The sequence below is a fragment of the Buceros rhinoceros genome, unplaced genomic scaffold, assembly GCF_000710305.1.
Source record: "Buceros rhinoceros silvestris isolate BGI_N320 unplaced genomic scaffold, ASM71030v1 scaffold3300, whole genome shotgun sequence".
NCBI lineage: Eukaryota > Metazoa > Chordata > Aves > Bucerotiformes > Bucerotidae > Buceros > Buceros rhinoceros.
Window position 1 is genome coordinate 134,354 of NW_010387767.1, and position 23,029 is coordinate 157,382.

Here is a 23,029-nt window from a genome sequence, read left to right on the forward strand (position 1 = left end):
AAACACTAACTCATTCCCCTGCCCTGTATCATGACTCTGATCCTGCAGACACTCTCACTGTGCCCTCACAGCTCTTCTCCTCTGGAACAGGTTTCACAAACGAGGCAAATATCGATATGTTCCCGACAGTGGGAAACCGCCTTCCTCACAGGGAAACACCTGATCTGCAAGGCGAACTTGTTCTCTTTAGAGTGACTTGTTCTCCTGGTCTTGGAAGATGCTTCTAGGTATGACCACACCACACCACGCTGTAGTAATTGCACGGCTCCTGTCACTCACGACTCCTTAGCTGCTACGTTATCTCTCATGTCACTACAGGGATTCATTTGCTTTCTACTTACTTGGGGGACCATCAATCTCTTCCCTTCATTAATAACCTTCATTCTTCAGCCTCACCTATCTTCCTTTGACAAAGCTGACAAGGTGTCACATAACTAATATTTTTCCACACTGCACAAGGTGATGCCATCAGACTGTTTTTGCCTAAGGAATTACGGACTATTTTTGGGTGAAGTTGTACCTCGAAATTTCTCGGATTTCCAGCCTACTCTTGTGCTTGCACAGCACAACCTCCCTTGCACTTACTCTGTTCAAGCCACCTTGACAATAAATCCAGAGTGCTGGGATGTTATAAGAAAAGGGTTTTCTTACTAGTCTGTTTATTTCTGTAGTGTCCTGTCAGCCTTAACAATCTCTGCAATTCATAATACTGTAATTTAACAGCCTTAACTGAAGGACCTCAAACACAGCATTGCACCTACAACCACTAAGATACCTTTCATTTACCTGTTTGCATTTTGTATACGTTCTCCTAGTTTTTGGCTTTGATGTATATACTTGCAGAATGACTTGTACTCGGCTCGGATCTTTATCCCATGAAGTAACAAAGCAGATGAATAAAAGGAGATGCTTCAGACTCAGTCTTCAAACGACACCAGCCTCGTGATGATGCAAGTGCTCCCTTTCGGCTGCAAGGGCACTCTGCTGCTAACCCCTCATCCTTCTTCCCCCACCCCTTACTCCTGGGTATCACCCTGTCCCTCACGTGCTTCCTAGGATCCTCTCCAGCAGTCCAGAGGAAGTCTGACTTACCCACTCCACCACCAATTTCCCTGTTCAGATCACGAACTTCGCCATCTTCAGCTCCAGCTGCCTGTTACCTTGTTTCGGGTTAACCAAAAACCACCCCCAGCGCCACCTTGTCACCTTTCCAGTAATTTCACTCTAAACAACATCTTCCATTTTCCTCTTTACTGAATCTCCCTCTTCCTCATTCACCTGCTCTTTCACTTGGGCTCCCTGTACCTGTGAGCCCACCCCTGGGCTTTCTGTCATTCCCCTCCTGCATACTTCCCAATCACTGTGCTCTGCCCCAGCATCCCTCCCCAGCGCTGCCTTAGGCCTTCGGTCACTTCTAGATCACATTTCATAGAGCCTCTTTCAACTCTGACAGACTGGCCAAGCCAAATCTAGGCAAGTTGCCTCCCCTTCCCTTTCTCATGGCAGCTACAAGGGATACTTCTCTTCCAGAACAATGAGACGCAGGTGCAAATCCAGAGTACCAGCTCTGTCTCTCTCTTAACTAGCAGTTCTACTCCTCTAGGTTTTGTGTTTCTGTAAGGGATCGTGGGTACTCTGCTGTGATTAAAACATTCCATTAAAACAACCTTTTGTTTTCCTACAGAGTACTCCTGGCTCTACAAGAAGTTCTCTTTTCCCTTTACTTACAGTCATCCCAAATTTCTTGAAAATCAGAACGGTCAATCTGGCTCCAGCCTCTGCCTTCCGAACACATCACAGTATCAGCACCAAAGGAAGGTCTGCCTGGCCCACCTGCATGCACACATCCCCACACAAGCTGTTCCTCACTGTCCTAGCACAGGCAGCTCCTCTGAGAGCACATGGCCAAGATTTAATCCACCGCTCGATTTCTGGGGTTACTGACGTACTTAAAAGCCAGGCTCTCAGAGTCTGATACTGAATTTCTCCAGCTTCTGACAAAAACCAGAGTGCATCTAAACATTGTATATAATGAGTTCACCCACCAGTGATACATCAGACTTCCCACGTTTACTCCTCAAGATCTAAGCAAAAGACTCCTCTTACTCCCAGCAAAACGCTTTTAACTGAACGTGGTAGGAGAAACTAAGAACCCCTGAGTGCCCGATTACCGCCTTCAGATAATTATCTGGGATGCGAGCCAGTGTGGTTTCAAACTACGTTCCTCCAACGAGATGCACCCCTTCTGCCCAGCTCTGCTGGTAGCATCCAGTTTTAGGAGTAATTCTCCCATGTCCTTAAGTTTCTTCAGCACAGACTTTAAATCCTTTGATGACAGTCCTGTCAGGCTAGACAAAAATTACACAGTAAACAAACCTCATGACACGGGCCTTCCGTTCTCCCTGCGTTTGATCACCTCTCCTGCACATTAGCATTGATGCTCTTTCCTTCTGATAACTCAAGTCCTTCTCGCAACCATTTCCTCCTGCTCCCCCCAGGCAAGGAAATATTGCAGCCCTTGTAAATAAACCTGATCACAGCCCAAGACGAATAATGTTCAGCGCTACAGCAGGAACAGGTCTCATACTCTCAGCCTGTACACAGCCACACACAGAAGCTGCAGAAGGAAAAACACAAAACAGTCATGTCCTCTCCAAAGGCAGGAAACCACAGTATGAGACACAAATTCATGGGCAAATTTGGCATAGGTAATAAAATCTACTTCAGCAATTTGAAAATATTCCTATTTTGTAATTCCACCTGAAATATTTCTTTTTAATCTGCAGCAGAATAATTAAACAAACAAACCCAGGAGTGTTTCAAAGGCTTCTAAAGTTCATGTATTTGTGACAGTCTCTAGACATTAAATAGCGCAGGAAAAAACCTCTCCCGGCGTAGTCTGGAAGGGAATTACCGACGTTTGTTTGTTCAGTGTTTCAATCAACTAAACCACGCCTGTTGTCTAACCACACTGCCATTACCTTCATGGCAGGGCGCAGTGCCAAGTACCACGTGCTCTATACACACACCCCCCCCCATGGTAATTTCATAATTAAAGGAAAGGCAGTTGTAGTAGCTTGGAGTATCCATGCTAAGGGGCACCCAATCTTGCCTGCTGCATTTAGCAAGAGAGAGGGCAAACCTCTGCCTCAAACAATTTGCCTGGGGCCTGCAGCAAGGATGACTGTACAGTGTGAAGGTTGCACACACCTTCTCTGCCCAGCACTCCACCACACACAAATAAATCCCTTTTTTTCTACCTTCACTGCGCTTTTCCCTGCATTATGATGTGAGGAGGTAAGTTCACAAAGCTGTGGTGGCTTTAACTACCATGAAAAGCAGCAAGAACATGGGAAGACATAGTGGCAGACTTGAACACAGGCTGTCAAACTCTAGGAGGGAGTTTTGGAGGCATATGGTTTGCTGTCACCTCTTCCACACCACCAGCATCTGGGCCGGCTGGGTTATAACTGTGCGCTCCACGCGGAACAGGTTAGCACCCCTTCTCCCCGCTTTCTCTAGACTCATGAACAAAACAAAGGGGAGATGAAAAACACCGCCCTTTCGTTATACCGAGAAAGGCCAAAAGGCCAGCCCTGAGCGGCCAGCCTGAGCTCCTCTCACCTCTTTCTCCCTGTTGAGCAGCACCAGCTGGCTGTCTGTCAGGATGCAGTACTTCCTCTCCCATGTCGTCGTGTCCGTGTAGGGCGACTGGCCACAGGACAGCCTGTGTGTAGGTGGTCCTTTCACATCTGCGAACAGAGAACAACAACGCCAGCATCGTTAGCCCAGGTCATTAACCACCTTCTTTGCTTTTGCTGTTCTGCAGCTAGGAGCGAACCAAAACTGCTATCTGTACTCAGCAGTGCCTCTTTCGGGATATTAAAAGACCAGATGCTGATCCTGGGAGGCACCCGCTACACTGTGAATACCTATTTATCTACTACGAGACTTACAAAAAGAGAAACAGCCGAGATTAAGAGAAAATACTTTGTCAAAGACTGAAATATAGTCAAAAAACAGAGCAGGAGCTCTCCTGAAAACTTAATCTTCCCTCCACTCCCTTCTCAAAGGGGAGGGGCCCTAATGTACCCTAAAGCTTAATAAACTGGATTATTTGAGGCTAAGGGTAGAGAGACCTAGGAAAAAAGGTAGGGCTCAAGGAAGGCAGGCTTGAAGAAGAGAGAGAAAATTCAAATGGATGAGCACTTATTTGAGAAGGGCTTCCCAACACCTTTGGGTAGGGAAGCTGTTTCATTAAATTGTGACAGATAGGAGTCTTCCAGCATTTTCACTTAGACAAAGCCACTACAGTGACAAAAACTCAAACAAAACACAACCAACCAACCAACCCAACAAAAAACCCCCGAAACCAAAATACAACCTGTTTGCCTCTCAGTGCTGATCGTTTAAAATTTATTTTAAAATCCATTCCCCTGAAGTCTCTCAGGCTTGAGCGACACATCCCATCGTGCCTCTTGCTGCTAAGAAGTTTCCTCCCAGACCGGGCAAGCAAAGCACACGACGAAGCGCAGCAGACAGACAGACTGCGCTGCCAAGCAGCCAAGCCCAAAAGCAGAGAAAGCCATGAAGCAGCAAGAGACACTGCCAGTGCCACGAGAGCTCTGGCTGCTAGGAATGCCACCCGAGGAACTCAGGAGTGCGGTCGGCTTATGGAAATCTCTTCAGGAGACAGAAACGCTGGGTGAGTAATAGAAAAAAGAGTACGGGAAAACAGAGCCAAGGGTGGCACCAATGGCGGCACCAATGGCATACATTTCAAGTCATCTCTAACTCAAGTTCTGAGTAGGAGTTCAGGACCTCCTTCAGCTATTTCAGGAGCCCAGCAGGCAAATCGAGTGCTCAAACCCAGAGCACTCTGTGATGTCGGCTTCCTTTCAGCACACGCACTAACCCCGTGCTTGAGAGAGCTAGCAGAATCATTAGAGTGATATAATCGTTCAGGTTGAAAAAGACCTTTAAGATCATCGAGTCCAACAATTAACCTAGCACTGCCAAGTTGCAGCCAAGTATCTCCTTATGAAAAGGGGAGATTTAAGAGAATACGTAAGAGAACACAGTTTTTTATGAAAAATGAAGAGGTTCTGGAATCTGATACTTAATAGCTTTTCTCTGACCAATACACATGTTGGTGGAAGGTAATTCTGGTGTCACACACACTTCCACTGGCTGCAGGCAGGGTTTCACGAGCTCCTCTGTTAACACGCAGTCTGAAGATAGCTACATCTCTGCCTCCCGGAACAGTGTTTGCTCCTGCGGGAAATAGGATCCCCAATGCAAAGAGCAGTTTTTTCAGCTGGTAGGGAAAAGCGGGGTAACATTTCCCCTCTAGTCTTACCACCTGGCTGAGAGACGAAGGTTTGATCTGTATTTGAGTCTGCAGCCTAGCTAACTTCAGTGGCAAAATGCATACATGTATCATGACGTAGTCCCATAGCCCACAGACTGCAGAACAGTTGTGCGTATGGGAATAAGCACATCCTAAATACCTGGCAAATGCGTGAGCTCCGCTCTCTATCCACCAAACCATTTCAGAATGTCTTAACGCCTTACTTGCAACACTGTAACTTAAACTGGAGATTGTTTTTGCTATCTGTTATGGAAATAATACACCATCCTCTACCATCCTGGAAATAATTTGGCCATGCGTGCATTGGGAAGAACACAGGACTCATGAACAAGACGAGGATCCATGTTAGATGAACATATAGAGAATTCCCAATCAGCACTGGAAAGAAAGGAATAAAGACAAGATCATGAGGTTTAATTTCAAGAATTTATCTATGATGTTCTGTGCCAACTCTTGTCCTAGTTTATGTCAACACATTTCAGAGCAAAAATACACCAGCAGTAAATAATATTACACTGAATTTGGTGCAAATATTATCATAACCTAGTCTAATAATGTCACCTATCAAGTTTTTTACTACAGTGTGCAAAATATCCTACGTTATCAGTGCTAGAATCCCCCAACCCTCCTCTCTTCTGACAGCCTTGATGTTCTCCATGTTACCTTCGCCAGTTCTCTTGCTAGGAATATATTTGCTTTCTAAGTTTTATGACTTTCTATACTTAGTAACATTTTCTACATATGTTTATTAATTGTTTTGGAATTGACCTGTGGAAAAACAAACAGTGTTTTCTTTCAGTAGCAGTTCAATTCCAACAATCAAGTGACAGGAGACTTATCCCTACTGTTTCAAGTTGCTGATTTCTGTATTTCAAGATCACTTTTATTGGCCTGGCTGCTGCTTATGATCAGAAAGACAGGCAGTCTCCATCGAGCGCTTAGAGTGTTTTTTCAAAAAGCAGTTGCTTCCAGCAGTGTTTGAAGTCATTCTCTATCCACGTAGGTCACTACATGCCCCCTGCAAATGACAGACCATGACCATGTTTGACATAATCAGCCTATTGTTGAAACACACCATTTTAAGAGGTGTTCTAGCTAGACTTACTTAGGAAAGGTTACTACTGTTAATAAAACGCAAGCTCCGCTCTCAGGGTGTCTCGAACCACTACAAACCTCGTTTTGAAGGGTATATACTAGCATTGCTCCAAGAGGGTTTTGTTTGTTTATCTCACGGAGTTGTACCTATTTACAGCTGTGGAGAATCAGGGCTACAGCACTTCTGCTACCGCTGTTAGGAAAGATTTCTGCCTTGTTTGCTGTACCTGCCTCTCCTTCCCAGGACACCACGTCTGACACAGACATGCACTTTGCTATTCTTCAGTTTTGCAGCGCTGGTACTTCTTGGAGCTTCTACCCACCTTCACCACTAGAGGCCAGCGAATCCTCAAACACCCAGCACCTTCCCAGCCGCCAGCACCAGCCCAAGTCCAAACACCAGCACTAAAGGTTGAGGAAGGAAGCCCTCCAACTGACCTCACTCCTTGCAGACCCTGTGGATGCTAAATCCCACCTCAGCAGCAAAAGAGCTGCGGCAGCACCTTGCTCTTGACCTGCCTGTAACAGTAACTTTGCCTCCCCATGGAAAGGAACGTGTCAGCTTTGAAAGCCAGAGAATTCACTGCAAAGACGGCTTTCCCTAACTACTTCAACCCCATGTTGAATTAGAATTTTTTTCATCATTCAGGAGAATGCTTGAGACTGCCAATCCGATACCTTTAAGCAAGAAAAAGAAGAGGACTGCATGGCTCCTGCTTCTCTCAACAGTAACGAAACACACCTCTGCTCCCTTAATTTCAGGCAAGATAATTAAGGGCAGGAGCTGAGATTCTGAGGCAGGCTCCACACTGTTCCCTCTCCTAACAAAGCTGGGTTTCCAATAGTGACAAGCACTGCTGCCCGCCTTGACATTGCCCAAAACTCTGCTGGTTTGGGCCCTAGAAACCACCCTAAACTCTGTGAAGCAGAAGTGCATCGGTGCAAACTCCTGGAGCACAACAGACCCTCACACAAGTTACGTGTTTGTCCCCCTTATAGACATCAACCCTCCAGGTAATTTTCTGGCACAACTTCAACTTACGTTGATCGTGGTGTCCAACCAAAAACCTCACCAGATGCAAAATAAAACCACTGTGGCTCCTGCTTAGACCTTGGTTTCCCCAACAACACGGGAACCCGAGTGCATGAACCCAAGCCACACCTAAGCAAGACAAACCTATGAGCAACAGGCTGACATGGGGAAGATGAGCGAGGAGGATGAAGGGGAACCCAGAGGGAAAAACCCAAAGCCACACCTAAGCAAGACAAACCTATGAGCAACAGGCTGACATGGGGAAGATGAGCGAGGAGGATGAAGCCGTGGGCTCGTAGCTAGAGTATGCAGCAGACATGTGGAGATCAGAGCTCCATGGATCTAGTCTCCGGGGTAACGAAAGCACATGATAAACCGCCAAGAGGAGAAAAGGACGAAGGCATGCCCTGTCCTGCTCACGTGGGTGGGCTAGCAGCAAGAAAGGACCGCCAGCTGCTCCGCTGAGAGATAACCGAGTGAGCGGTATTGTGAACTGCTGCTGGACTTTCTCACGGCAAAAGAAAACTCTTCTGCACCATTAGCTCCAACGCAGAATCCACAGCCACGACTCGCCCAGCCCCAAAAGACTTTGATGTTAGAACTTCTCCTAACGACAGGCCTTGGCCTGTATCCAACCGATCCACGGGCCGCACAAGGGAATTAAAGAACAGAATGACTTCTTCCACTGCAATAACAACTCCACAGCTTCACTGAGTCATCAGGCGCTCTGCGCCAGCCACGGCTCTGCTGCCAAGTGGGTTTGCCATGCCAGAACAGCTTTCCCCAGGCTGCTGGCAGAGTAACCTGCCATCTCGGTGTCTGGAGCTGTCAATCACCACTAGAGAACACCTCGGCATTAAGATTTTGTGTTTGTGTGGGTATCCTCTTGAACACACGTCGGGACACAGCCCCGCCACCCCTGCACCTGACCAAGTGCTCTCTTCGACAGAGGAGCAGTTGCGAGCTGGTTTTCCGACATACCACACCCCATAACTTCAGTCCTCTCCCCAGGGCGGACGCTGCGAGCCCATCTTTCAAATGAGACGGATGCTGAGCACGCGTTACAAGAGAACTCCCTGCAACAAAACCTGCCGCGTAGCTTTGGTACATTTGTCGCACCTAGCTGAATTATTTCTCAGCCTGCCCTGATGCGTGTTTGACCCCGTCAGAGCCTCTCACAAGTGCTGTAACTTCAAACCTCATTCTGAAGCCCGTCACCAGTTTAGACTGAAGACTCTCTGGCACTTTACGCTGCATCACACACGCACTCGGTCGCTTCACAGCCACCGTTCTGCTTTCCGGTGCTCCTCCCCTTCAGTTTCGTTTTATGCTCTCGGCTCCAACTTTACTACATTCAACACGTGAATGTAGTAAAACCCACCAACATCTTCCAGTAAAGCTTCTTGAAACTAATCTACCACCACCATCTGAATGGCTTTAGAAGCGAACGGCAAAGAGCCCACGTGTAACCAGGACCACTTAAAACTTTGGGAACGACGGAAAGTCAGGGCTGTCACTTCTCACATTTGGGCTACTGTCTGTCAGCTTGTGCTTTGGGGGGCAACTCCCTGATGAATGCAATTTCACAGACAGGAGTTGGAGGTGCATCTGAAAGCTCTGAGCCTGCAGCTGTTAAATGTGGGATGGGCTCATGCAGCCACCTCAATATGCAAGTTCTGGTGACAGAAGATTTCTCTTGCTGGTTGGATGCAATTCTCTCCAATCTGCACCATTACCATGAGGCATTCAAGCAGTTAGTCCACACGCAGGATTAAGGGTCATGCCTGATGTGCCTTCAAATGCTGATATCAGTTAAGTAACAGCTTAGAAAAGAGCCCCTTCTCGCCACATCCTCCCCTGCTAAACTGAGACGAGCATTGCTACCCGCCTGCCACATCTGACACAGCTCAAGATTGGAAACAGCGTTGGTTTTCCTCAGGGCTCTGAAACGCCATTAGGCATGATATAAATATCCGCAAAACTCCCTTTCTCTCAGCAAAACGACAACTTGTACCTTATTATTCTTGAAGTACAGAGCTTCTTAAAAAAAAAAAAGTAGGAGAAAAAAAGAAAGGGACAGTTATGCCATAACCACATACCAGCAACAACAAGAAAGTGTTGACTGGTGCAGGGTGAGGGAACAAGGAAAGAAACAGCCAGTGCCAAGCTGGTCCCCACAGAAAGGGTAAGGGGGTAAGACATGACATGAAAACTGACAGCAGTTCAGCAGTATTTAGGGAGCAGTGCTGGTGCTATCAGATGGGAACATCTCTGACTTCCATTGCGAGTGTGCAACAATTCTTTTATTTAAATCTCAGATGCATTCGTAAGTGGAGAATCCTTTCCAAAGAGCAGACAACGGGCAGAATTGGAAAATTCTTGCCAAGAGATGATGGAAGTTCCAGTGTCATTTTGTCCCCAATGGCCCCTCTATAACCAGAAGTGCAGCATCTTCTCTCCAGAGCTAGTGAAAAGCATAGAATTAGCAGAAACCAAGCCAACAGAGCTACATTAAAGGCAAATTCAGTCTCTTTGCCAAAAAGCATTTTCTAGTTCCATCAATAAAAACACAGAAATAAGCCTCCAGCCCAGTGATGACAAGAGCACCTGTGGCACATATCAAAGCTCCTATTTTGAACCCTACTCTTCCCATGGTGAAATCAAGGGCTTACAGAAGTACTTGCCCATTTTTCATCGACTTTTTAGGGTCCGTACTCAGTTCCTAGTCTTTCCAATAAGTCGCTGCCAAGCAGCTGAGTAACTAATGTAGTGGCCAAGTTTGCACGCAGGGAGGGTTCTTTTTTTTTCCCCTGAAGAGAGTTTAGTAGGAACCCTAACACCGTCTGACAACAGGCCTACTTGCCCAAGGTCAATGTTTCCACGGTGTTTTATGTACTTACCATAGAGACAGGGCTCAGAGAACTTGAGGTAAGTGTTGTTGTCAGAGAGCTTGCCAGTATTCCAACCTACCCAGCTTTTCCTGAGCATGCACTCCAGTTCCAGTAGTCACCGTGTTGAACCATTATCACACAGCTGACCAGAAGCCCTAACAAACCTTACTGGCCACATGAAGCTTCAGAGAGCAATTAAAAGACTTTCATTAAGCTTACACTGTCTCTAAAAGCTGATGAAGCTCATGATTCAAGGGAAAGACATGACAGAAAGGGAAATACACTACGTTTTGTTCCCTTAATCCTGCACCTTAGGACTTAAGGCAGGATTTCTGCAGAAGAAGTCACTAATGCAATTGAAAATAAACTCCCACAGCACAGCTATGTGACGTACAGGCGGGTGTTTATATGCAACTATTTCAGACAGCTGTGTGATGTGCAGATGATGATCTACAGGATCGTGATTTAAACCAGAGGAGAATTCAAGCACCTCTGCCCCAAGAGCAGACACAGGCGTTGGAGCTAAAATTTTTAACTCAGCTGAAAGAGGGACAATCTCTCAACATTTACACAGAGCAGATGACAACAGAGGTCAGTTACTGATGGTCTGCTCGGAAAAGCACAATTGAGAGAACTTCCACTTTCTCTCATGCTGATATATATAGCTTTTGTTTACATTCCTGATTTCTCAGACCACCTCCCAGCCATCTGCCATGGATGTCTACAGACAGACACTGCCAGAAACCACCGTTCAAAGAAAACCTGTCATGACGCACAAATCCACCTGGGAGAAGGAGGGGGTGCTCATCCTCCAAAGTTATATGAACAACCACCACAACGTCCCAGTTCGGAACACAGAGCGCTCATAACTAATTGTATAATCCGATAAGGAAAACTCAGCACATCCTCTGTCTGGTAACGCAGAGGCCCACAGGCTACACAGAAAACATGACCCTTAATCCTGCCTTTTCTTTTCATATCACAACATGGGCAACCACTGTTGGTTTTTTAGGGAGCTTCTTGCAGCTGCTGTGAGATACAGCACTGCGCACTTGACCCTCTAAATTACTGTGTGGCACGGCTCCATTTCAGTTAAGAGGTACCTACATTTCCCTGGTCAGCAACACATTTCTCTGGAGAAGCAAATGGTATTGGAAGTGTAGAAAGCACGAGCAGATCCTTTAGGATGAGAGGCATGCTATTGATGTAGGATGTTATTACCAAGGTAAGTATCTTGTGTGAATTCCTTCTACTACATTTTATAGCTGACTCCACAACCTTCATTACGCATGCAACGACCCACCAGCCCTCCATTCATTAATCCAGCTGCTCTCCTCTGGCAGCTGTGGGCAACGATAACCAAAACCTTGTATGGAAATCTAATACTGTGGGTAGGAGGTAAGGAAAGCTTAGTCAAACCATCAGGTTTCAGAGGTCTCAAAAGCTCTCACACCAACTGGCTAGAGCCAAAACACTACCTGGAAAATCCATTCTGCACAGAATAAAGCCATAAAAGGTTTACGCAGGTAAAAATGGCATTTTAAAAGCTGGCAGAAGCCAGGACCAGCACCATGACTTTCTCCGATTCCAACGTATTTGGCATTGCAACACGAATTCTTCACAAGATCTTTAATTTTTCTAGTATAGGCAAATCTTGCCAACCTAACCTGTTAACTTTCTACTACTCTTTTATTGAGTGGTAATGATCAGGCACAGTCTAAACACTTGTTTTTCCATTAGCCCAGTGGAGAACCTCATAAGCCACAGACAAATTCATGCAAAAACTGCTCAGTCTGGTGCAGTTTTCATGTACCCTCACAGAAATATCACCATGGCAATTTTTATGCTCATTGTGTGGGCTTCCATTTCCCTACCATCAGTGTGCCAACTCCGGGTGAAGGAACCTCCTAAAACTTAGAGAAGACTGAAGTGTCTGCTGCTCACTGCTTACAGGTACGTTTCTGAGGTGTTTTCCCTCCCCTGAACGAGGACTGTATGTCTGTTCTGCAAACACATAAGGGCACAGCTTTTCTCTACCAGCTGCTGGAAAGTTTGATGAGATCTGCGGTGGGGTGGGAGAAGGGTCACCTTCCTGCTCTCATTTTTGCACATGCAGCAGTCTCACCTCCACACAGAGAAAGCAAGATTAACCTTTAATGCTCAAACATTTTATTCACTACTGGAGCTGGATTCTTAAATTTCTTACAGATTTTCTGCATTAAAAGAAAAGTAAGGAGCAATTTTTTTGTGGGAAGGGCCACGTCACGTCATCATCAGGTGAATGAATTCCAAAGAGCCAGCCAAGGGCTGTCACCTTTGCAACCAGCAGGAGATGAAACACAGGCTCCTACTGTTCAATAAGCCTGGCATCTCGCAGAAGGATGAGCTCTCACTGCCTTTCCTCTCCGTGGCTGACATCATTCCCACCCCTTCATTCCTTCCCTAGGAAAGATTTGACTTGTCTGTACAGGAGTCAGTCGGCAGCAAGCAAGGTGCAGCAGGCTCGCTGCCCCAGCTGAGCTTCCAGACAGCTCTGCCAGTTTAACTTGGTTCCAAGTCAGCACATCTGCCCTAGACTTGCAACACCGCCACTTTGCCTATCAAAAGCTCAGTAGTTTTCACACCAAAGCCGACACTATGGCAGAGATCAGCCAAGATTTTCCTGTAACATGCACAGTTCAAAAACCAAACCTTTCCCAAGACCTGTTCTAACAAGTTCACCAGCAGCCCCTAATAACTGCTAAAAAGTCTCAGTGTTCCCTGGTACCCTGCGGAAGTTCGAGAGCACCGATTCAGTTAGACCACAGCTATACCAGCAGTTTCACCCTGATTTTCTTTTCAAAAGGGAAAAATATGGAGTCGTTCCAAAAAAAGAAACCGTAAGTCTTAAAATCTTACAAGTAGTTTAGTGAGCAGATGCTGAGCGTGCCAACAGTCTTGAGCTTTCTTGTAAAGTCCTGAAAAATGAGAGCTAAGGAGTTAGAAGCAAAAATTAGGCATAAAGCTAAAATTGGCCTGGCAGGGTAATTCTGATTAGGGAGCAAAAAAATTTCACCATCTCGCTGTCACTGTGCAGCTTCTTTGAGCAAAAGGTGTGGGAGCTCTTAACAGCACTTTAAAGCTGCCAATTAGCTTGACGGCTGCTGAGCTCCTCTAAGCTTCTTACGTGCCTGCATAGCCGATTGCTAAACTTACAAAGGGTAATTGATCCTCCCTTCTCTCACTGCACCTCCCTCTGTCCCTGTTCTCATGGTCTGCACCCAGCCAGGTTCGTGAGACAGCGCCGAAGATGCATCTATGGGGAGACATCAGCACCTTCTTGAAGGGAGCTGTGCCAGCAACCTCAGATCATGAAATCATCCGCGCAATTCACAGCTCAACAAGTGGAACCAGAAGACACAACCCACTCCAGGTGGGGACATTCCAAAATAAGCAGGTGCACTTCCCGCTCAGTCCAGCCTCCTGTGCGCGCCTGCAAACAAGCGGCTCGCTGTGCAGCCTTGTAAATCTCATGACATCACCACAAGAGAAGTGGCGGTTATCAGTGTAAAAAACCCATTCAGTTCCCAGGATACCTAAGATTTCAAATCACCCGCAGTGGCTCAAAGCCATCGCTGTGACCCTTCCTACCATACTAAGCAGGTTTTCCTTCCTTCTTATTCAGTTCTCGTTCCTGGCCCAGGACCACTCATCTTTGCTCCTGAATATTAAGTCCTTTTTTCTCTCACAGTTAAATTCCCCCTTGGCCTACAAAACACTTTGGAATCTCAAAACAGAAATGGTTATTACAGACCTGGAGAGGGGATTAGAAACGATTACATGCCCCTATTACATAGCTGCCAAGTTCTGAGGAGATTCTCAAGCAACGCTTCTCCCCAAAGCGAGCAGAGGCTTTCGTGAGAGGTTTAGGAAGGGGAAAACAGAGAATAGCAGAAAAGTTAATTATTCGTAGAAGAAAAAGAATCTGCAGTTTTCCCTCTCAATTTATGCACGGTGCTTTTTGGACCCAGCTCTGTACCCTTCCCCCTGTTCTTTTCTCTGTACTGCTTGCTCTCACCAACCCCTAATCTCCATCTTACAGCCTCTTCAGCACCGGGCATCCAGACTGGGCTGATCCATCTTAATTCTTTATTCTTTGCAGCAGCGCAGGAAGATAATGAGAGGAAAAGCATCCTGAACTTAAAAAGGACCTTGGCCCAAGGCAGCTGTGAAAAAACAAAACAATTTAAAAGCAAATGCTGCTCAGTTCCTGCACGTTTTTTGCGTGCACAGAAAAACGTACCAGCATAGTCGGGGTCAAAGCTAAACAGACAAGTGCCACAAGCAGTGCTCGGAGCTTGGCAAAAGCACCGTTACCAAAGGGTCACAGCCAGCGCTACCCGCCAGGTCCTGCCAACAAGGCACGAACCAGCTGACATTCATCTGTCCCAGCCCAGTTTCAAGAGAGCAAGACCCTTTTTTGTTCTTCTGCCAAGGAGGGAAGTATGGAAAGAGCAAAGGCAGAGAAGCATTTCTGCAGAGCCAATAATGCCCCACAGGAACAGGGCAGGTGAGGAGACAGTGACCACAATGAGGCCAAGCTGAACAACCGACAAACACAGCGTCTTTCAGGCTTCCACATCTCGTTTGAATCACACCACTCAGGGTATGTCTTTCATGAGCTTTCATCTTTGGCTTTCCTTCAAGAAAACTGATATATTCATTGTCAGAGATCTGAACAATCTCAGCCCAGAAGCTTAATTTCTCACATCAATGACAGGATTACTGAGTTCCTCTCCCTCTAAACCTCCACAGAAACACGGCCTCTGTGGTCTCCAAAAACAACCCTGCCTCTGTGTGGTGGTTTTCATGGTGAGAGAGAAGATGACAGGAAAAAGAAAGAATTAAAGCTCTTCCACACGTGGGAGTTCTGAACGCTCACTCGCCCTGCCTTCACTGCACAGCCTGTTGCTGCTGATCTCCTTTAGCTATTTTCAACCTGAACGTTTCCTGAAGCCTGAATCACACAAGCGATTCAGGGCTTCTTTGGGGTTGTTTTTTTTCTCCTCAACAGCCTTTTGAGAAAAGAGAATGTAGGAGTCCCAACTGCTGCCGATGTTGCAGACAGACGAGTTTATTTTCCTTGTTGAAGGAAGAGCTCACAGGACACTAAAATCTACTATGACAATGTGCTTTTTTTTTTTTTTTTTTTTTTGTTTTTTCCAAGGTACTAACGCAAAAATAGGCTAAACTTAGCATTCTGATTTTAACTACTTAAAACAAATAACTTCATAAGGGATCACCTCAAGGGATTCAAATAGAATGTAAAAGAAACCCTCCAGTACTCCCCGCGCTAGTTAAAAAGACCCACTCTCCTTCCTCCTGGCATCTTCAAAATGTTTTCAGAAGACCCTGGAACCAGCTATTATACACTGCTGTGCTGATCTGACCTACTTAGGAACAAAACCCCATACAAAAGCACCAGCACGCTCCTCATTCCATTTGTCTCTCTATCGCCTGAAAAGTCTTCATGCATCTCCGTACTGCAGTGCGAGCGTCAAAAGTACGGGACTTTCTTCATCCTTTAAAGATGGTTCAGGCACAGAACTTCGGAGGAAGCAGACCAGATCTTGCACAAATGCGATGGGGATTCTGAGCCATATTTAGGTGTATGCAAAGAGATGTCTTACTGCAAGGAATCTGAAACCCACGTTTAATCCACCACGGCGAGGTAACAACCTGTAACAGCTCTACCCCTTAACCTTTAACTCAGAGGTTATATGAGGTTAGTTTCCCTTTGCAATTTAACCCAGCTCCGGTACCTGGTTTTAGGAAGGTTCGGAAAGTTGGCTTTGGGAGAAAAAAGCCGCTTTGGTTGTGACCTCCTTACGCATAACCAATTTGGTCAAGGCAGGACTCTCAGCTGCTGTCTCACGTGAAGGCTCCGGAGCACCTCACTCTCCCTGTTGCCACGTGATGCCAACATTTGCAAATCAAAGCTCAGATCTGCTCCGAAATGCCAGAATATAGGGGTGGGGGGGTGGGGGGTGGATTTCTTTCTTCTTGCCTGCTCTGTATCATGTTGAGGGAAACTAACTGTGAAAGAAAGAGGCAACAACGGAAGAAATCACAGTGCCAGGGGAGAGAAGTGGCAAGTGCTGAGCTAACACCATGACAGGGGAAACACATTTTCGTGGGCCAGCCCCGTTTGGACATCTCAGTCAGGCTGAGATCAAGGCTCCCGAGATACCACCAAAACAGGTGAAGCAGGTTTGCTATGCTTTTGGCAGACTCAAATAAGCATGATTAATGGATCCTTTGATGATGGGCTGGCTAATTAAAAGGATCTGTAGGTAGGGTGCAGTATTTCAGGTATTCTTCAACTGGGTTTTCCCTTCCTTAATGCTTCCTTCTCTCCTGCAAGGCAGGGTATGAAGAATGCAGACAACCCCACCTCCTCACCCCAAACACCCTCCACCCTAGAGCCCACACCTACGTTGTTTGTCCTCCTTACTCCTGCTATGCACCTCAAAATCTGCAAAATATAAAGCTCACGAGGACCAAACCTTTCGTTATTCACTAGATTGCTTTTTAGCTGCTTGATCTGATGCTTCGTGGAAACGCCACAAACCCCCTAAGCACAAACATGTACCAGTTCCTCAATGCTTTTCCTGCCGTTTTGCAAACTGACACCATGAAGCCCCCACAGCACATCCAAATGCCCTTCTACCAGAAGGGTAAAGCCACAGGTGCTCATCTCCAAAATCCTGGAAGGAGAACAAATGAGCCCAATAAGGGTAAGCAACCAGTGGAGAGAAAATATCTTTCCTACAGCAATGCTAAACAGAAATTTCTAGGTCACAACCTTGCAGAAACAGGCCTGATAACATCTCATTAGCAGTCCTGCTGCGCAACTCCGTTTCGTAACAGTAAATCCAACCAGACCAGGAGGAAAGGGAGAGGGGAATCTTTATCTAAATATAATAATTTTCATTCAGTTTGAAGAGATTTGCTTTACGTTACTGTTCTGAGAGGTTCCCCTGGCAGGAGTAATCAACCCACACAAGTGATGAGTTACTACTGAAATTCATTGCACTCCTACTGGGAAACAATTTATGGGGGCAGCAGAGGTTTTCATTAATTATTTTTAAATTGCAATACTAAGAATTCTGTTTGCTGCCAGAAGATGGGTGGAGAAGGTAAGGAAAGTTCACGTACCCAAGAGGCTATTAACCAGAACCAACTTGGACAATACATTTGAGAAGCATTTCCTTCCAGCTACTGTAGATAGCTGTCCTTAACATGCCTTTACTTAAGCAGCCAATTTTCCACCACTGAGTACAATGAGATTTCAAAACACACACGAAATCAGAGTATAAACAGACACAAACATCCACTTGGTGACATAACAAAAGAAAATACAGGGCAAAAGACTTGGGCTTCTCTATTTTCTGCCCATTATAAAATACCTTGGCATCTGATTTTAACTACTCTCTGCTCCACCCACCCCCCTCTCCCCCCTTTAAGGTCCCCCCAGTATTTTCGCACAGGGAATCGAGTTTCAGGTGGCACAAGCGCAGCCGACAAAGCGTGAATGAGGCTGCGGGAGCACAGGCAGCACAAGGGAGTGGTGAATCGGGCAGAGCTAGTCCACGCCGGCAGTGCAAAGCATGAGCATTTAAAATATGTATGAAGATTCTGTCACAGGCAGCAGAAAGGACAAACAGATGAGAGGCACCACCAAAGGGTGAAAGATTAAGGAACAACTCCCTTTTTTTTTTTTCCAAGGGTTTTAGTCTGTTAAAGGCAGACCGTGCTGCTTCCACGTCATCAGAGCAGGGTGGTACCCTACCCCCCAAGCAATGACGGATGTCCAGCTTATTTTTGTAAATCTCTGGCGATAAAAACCATGCATGGCATCTTGTTCATTTCCTCCTCGCTCCTTAAGCTGCCAAAAACTTTAAGCTCTGCTTTCCTTGCCCCATCTACAGGCCAGCACTCTTTGTTCTGCTCTCAGCGACTAACCATGATCATGCACACCTCTTGCCTTTGTAAAAGCCTCTTTTAACAGCAGCACAAGAGCTGATGACATACCTTGGTACCTGGGACCAGTTTTGCTAGCCCTAAAGCAAGCAGACACGATGATTAAAAGAAAAAAAAAAGCAAATTTATTCTTTCTTTTCCAAATTCTCCTGTGATTAAAATCCATTAAGATGCAAACAGGCTTGAATTTTATTTTACCCATCAGTGACCACACTTCACTGTCCCTGGGCTATGACTGTCTCTTTGTGAATTCTCTGCACACAAGAGGAGTCAGGCTCTAGGTTTAGGAGCAATCAATCTAGTAAACCTTGTTAAATATATGTGCGTATGTATTTTATAATGATCTCCATTTTTCACGCTGATTTACATTGATCATTGAAAAGTACATTCAGCTTCGTGTTTGCGCATCTCTGGATAAACAAAGCGAAGGCTGTTGGGTATCCAAAGACAAATGAGACATTACAGATGTAGACAAAACCTATCATCACCCTGAAAGCAATTCTCTTGGAGATGAGACGGCCATGCAAAAGTTGTTCAGAGCACAGACTGCAGTACGTGTTTCCAATTCATCCTGGGCCTGCTGGGGGCAGGGAGGGAGCCTCCTGAAACGCAGGAACAGAGAATACTGCAGTCAGAAGGGACCTACGAAGATCAACCAGGACAACCGATGAGGCTCTACGCTGTCATTTGTTTTCACCTCCACACACCTGATGATTCTGAAACAGATGACTCAGTGAGGATGGTTTTCTTCCCCTTGCCTTCCACAGTTTGCACTTCTCAGGATAGGTCCCCTTGGGTTCACGTGTGGAAGTTCATATACACTATGACTACCTGCAGTTTCACCATTAAAATAAACGCGTCTACATCCATTTGAACACGATTCCCCATCCAGCACAGCCATGAAATCAAATACAGTCATGCCCCAGCTGCCTTCATCCTGCACAGAAGCATTTCTTTATCATCTGCAGACTTGTTCTCCTTTTGCCTAGGCAGGAATAAAAAAAATAAAAAAACCCCCAAAACCAGCTGATTTCAGGGACATACAAGACACGGCATTAGAAATTAGAGCTTCCAGGAACAGTAGGGAGGTGTCAGAAGCCTGGGCACATATGCTGCACAGCATGGCCAGGCTGGCGTACAGCTAGCTCCCACCCAAGTCAAGATGATACATACACGCACAGTAAATGTGTCTGGGTGCTGCACAGGCCCAAATTTCTCAATTAGTACATTGGAGCCATTCATGGCTTTTGCTAAGTAACTCAAACCTCCTGCTCTACATGTATAATTGCCCGAGACAAACCCGACAGCATTTTACCATATATTTAAGGGCTTTCACTTCTGTTCATAGATATGTAGCACCCACAGAATGCTCAGAAGAAACTCTGCACTGAAGAAGGAAAAACGTGTTTCCTGGAAAGACGTTTTCCCCTCTTGCAGCTATTAGAGCACATCTAAGCAGGGGCTAACGATCTGTCACTCTAACAAGCTCCTCAGGCAGGTTTTGTGGCACCCTGCATTGAACTCCCTGCTGCTTCTGCTGTGGATAAGCCAGCCAAAAACTACCTCGTTAGCACAGCTAAAATAGGGGCTGCAGCAGTCACAGACCTGAATGAGGAGAACAAAAAAAAAAGTCATTAGCAGCGCTGTATCGGATATGGATAGATTGATTTCGGACACGAACAGGATTTGACTCTGCAGGACCAAGATAAAGAATATTTTGCACCATCTTTTACCAACATGCGTTGGTTTGCTCTTCCGCTATTATTAATTAGGTACTTTGCTATCCCACTGACTTTTCTGAAGCACCGGGAAGACAAGCTCAGCCATTTCCTTGAGATTATCTATTAACAGCAAAAGATACATAAGCCTCTTAATGCCTAACCCCACAAAGGCACAAGGGCCTTGCCTCTCACCCTGCCAGAGCACTCAACACTTTCCTAGGTGCCCCAGGCTTTGTACAAGTCTTCTAGATTAAAAGGCTTTTGCTGACACAGGTCATCTCTAACATTGAGCCATTGTAAAGAGGAGTCAAATCCTCACGTGACAGTTACACATGCAAATGGGGGTGGAAGTCACGGCCAGAAATCATGAAAACCAGCATTGAGACAAACCTTTCCATCGCAGCAGATTCTGAACGATCACCCCTTCCTTCCTCTCCCATTCCTCTCCAAAACCTCATCCTATTTTCAGTCAGCCTCAGTGTCACTTAGTGTTACCTCAGTAAAGGAAAGGACTGTCATTTCAAGACATGGGTGGCTTGAACCACACTCATTTTATCAAGCCACAGGAGGGCTGACAGGAAACCTACCACCAAACACACTGCAGCCCGAAGCCTGCCCTTGCTAAGCACCACACACTCGGCACCCCCCGCCTGAAAACACTTCGTATATTCTAAGCATGCAAATCTTCACGGCTTAATAAAGCTCGCAGAGGAACTGTTACTAGGACAGGCTATTTATACAGGACACAGCCAATACACTTGATCAGTGGTGTAAAAAAAGGTGTTGCTTGAGTGGAGATGACTGTCAGCATGTGGGAGCTGTTCAGGTCCCTGTAGTCACCTTCTGACCCACACAAGCAGCTAATTCGGCAGCAGCCCCTGGAGTGGTGTCGCTGACAATGAGTGCAGCCAGGGCTAATGGGAGTGATAAGGTAGATGGAGACACAGTGCAAGAACTTATATTCTAAGCATGCAAATCTTCATGGCTTAATAAAGCTCGCAGAGGAACTGTTACTAGGACAGGCTATTTATACAGGACACAGCCAATACACTTGATCAGTGGTGTAAAAAAAGGTGTTGCTTGAGTGGAGATGACTGTCAGCATGTGGGAGCTGTTCAGGTCCCTGTAGTCACCTTCTGACCCACACAAGCAGCTCATTCGGCAGCAGCACCTGGAGTGGTGTCGCTGACAATGAGTGCAGCCAGGGCTAATGGGAGTGATAAGGTAGATGGAGACACAGTGCAAGAACTTAGAGTCTGGCAGATTTTTTGGTAGTAATTTATCGAAACTGCTTGCCATTAAATTACTGTTATCGGAAAATTGCTCTTAAGAGCGACTACATTAAAAGGGTTTCTATTTTTTCTACAAAAATGCATTGTACAGCCATAGACATAAGTAGAAGAAAACCTACAGCACCTCAGCTTAGGATGAGAAGACACAGCTAGAAGTCTGACCATTCCATCAGCACAGGAGGGATGCATGCAAGAATCTCAGAAGATTTTAAGATTTTACTTGTGAGCAGTCAGAGTACGGGATGCAGGAAAGCGCTCTGGTTCCTATAAAACACGCAAAAGCAGCTGAAGTCAGAGAGGAGATGAATTAGCAGGTCTGCTTACAACCTGGCATTGGACTTGGCAGCATACTTTCGTGCATTTCTTGTTTTAGAAAGAGAGATTTGTCTGTGACGTGGGGAGAGGGAGGACGAGGAGAATCAGGGAGTTGCAAAATAAAACAAATGTCAGGGACTAGAATTCAAATCTCATACAAAGACAAGAAACCATTAAACCAGCATATAACTCTGATCCCGTAGGTCTCAAACCCAGACAGCACCAATAGCGACGTGTGGTGAGAGCTGACAGACACACATGCGTTTCAGCTGGAAATGTGTTTGCTCACTACCTGTTCTCACAAGGCACTGTCGATAAACTGGCTCGGCTCTGCAGCGGTTTTCAGCCAAGTGGTTTTTGAGACGGATGCTCCTACACCAGATGCACGCATTAAAATGACCAGCATGTTCCCCCCAAGGAATAAAGACAGAGACTGCCTGCTCTCTAAAACATACGCTTCTTGCAGAAACTAGCTATTTCAGTAATTTTTTTCACCTTCTCTGTACAAAATATTTTTGAACTTCACTTGAACACGTGGTCCCATAACTTGTGAAGAGCTCTCTCGCCCACAGAAGACCAGATGTCTAGCTTCAGCTTTCCTCTTAGTAAGAACAAAACCACACAGGGGACAGTTGGTTTCAATGTTAACATGTCAAGAGGTTCATGCATTAGCCTGTTGTTTACATAAACAGCTCCCTTTAAACAAAGGATGGTTTACAGGATCCTTAAGTATTCATTTCAAGAGAGTCCAAAAAGTCTCGAGTCACTACCACAGAAAGTATCACCACAGAAGGCACAAGGCTAAACGATAATACAGGTTAATTAGTTAAAGCAAGTGATCAAGTAACTCTATAGTGGAGCAACGGTATAAATAAGGGCACAGAGAGAATCTCATGCATGTTTGTTTACTTCTAAAATGCCATTGCTTTGAGTCCTAAATCACATACTGTTAGCATTACAAATCGACGCCATCTATTAGCTGGAAATAACCCAAAGACCTAAAACCCAAATACTTTCCTTTGGGTTTGTTATTTAAAGAGAAAAAGGCTCAGCCTGCCTGGGAAGCGCTCTTTGTGTAAGCACGCAGGCAATTTTCATCTTGCGCCAGGTTCCATCGTGGGCAGCATTTGTGGAAATGCAAACCAGGGAGCTTTGCTGAAGAAAATTCTGCCATGGCAGAACTTACTCTCTTGCTACAGGTTTTAAATGTACGTGTCTACAAGAGTTAAGGTTCCCTTTTCCAGTGTCGAATTAGCTTAGCAGGGACTGAGTCTTCCAAGAGAGCTGAA

General features: G+C 45.8%; 1 protein-coding gene across 1 annotated transcript in view; it reads right to left on the reverse strand.

Moving 5' to 3' along the window:
- The window catches only part of RASAL2 (RAS protein activator like 2), a 95,495-nt gene extending 91,751 nt beyond the window's left edge, over positions 1–3,744 (reverse strand). The window contains exon 1 of the mRNA XM_010132990.1: positions 3,625–3,744. The gene's annotated coding sequence lies outside the window, so the exon portion shown is untranslated. The remainder of the gene's footprint in view (positions 1–3,624) is intronic.
- Positions 3,745–23,029: the final 19,285 nt, after the last annotated feature.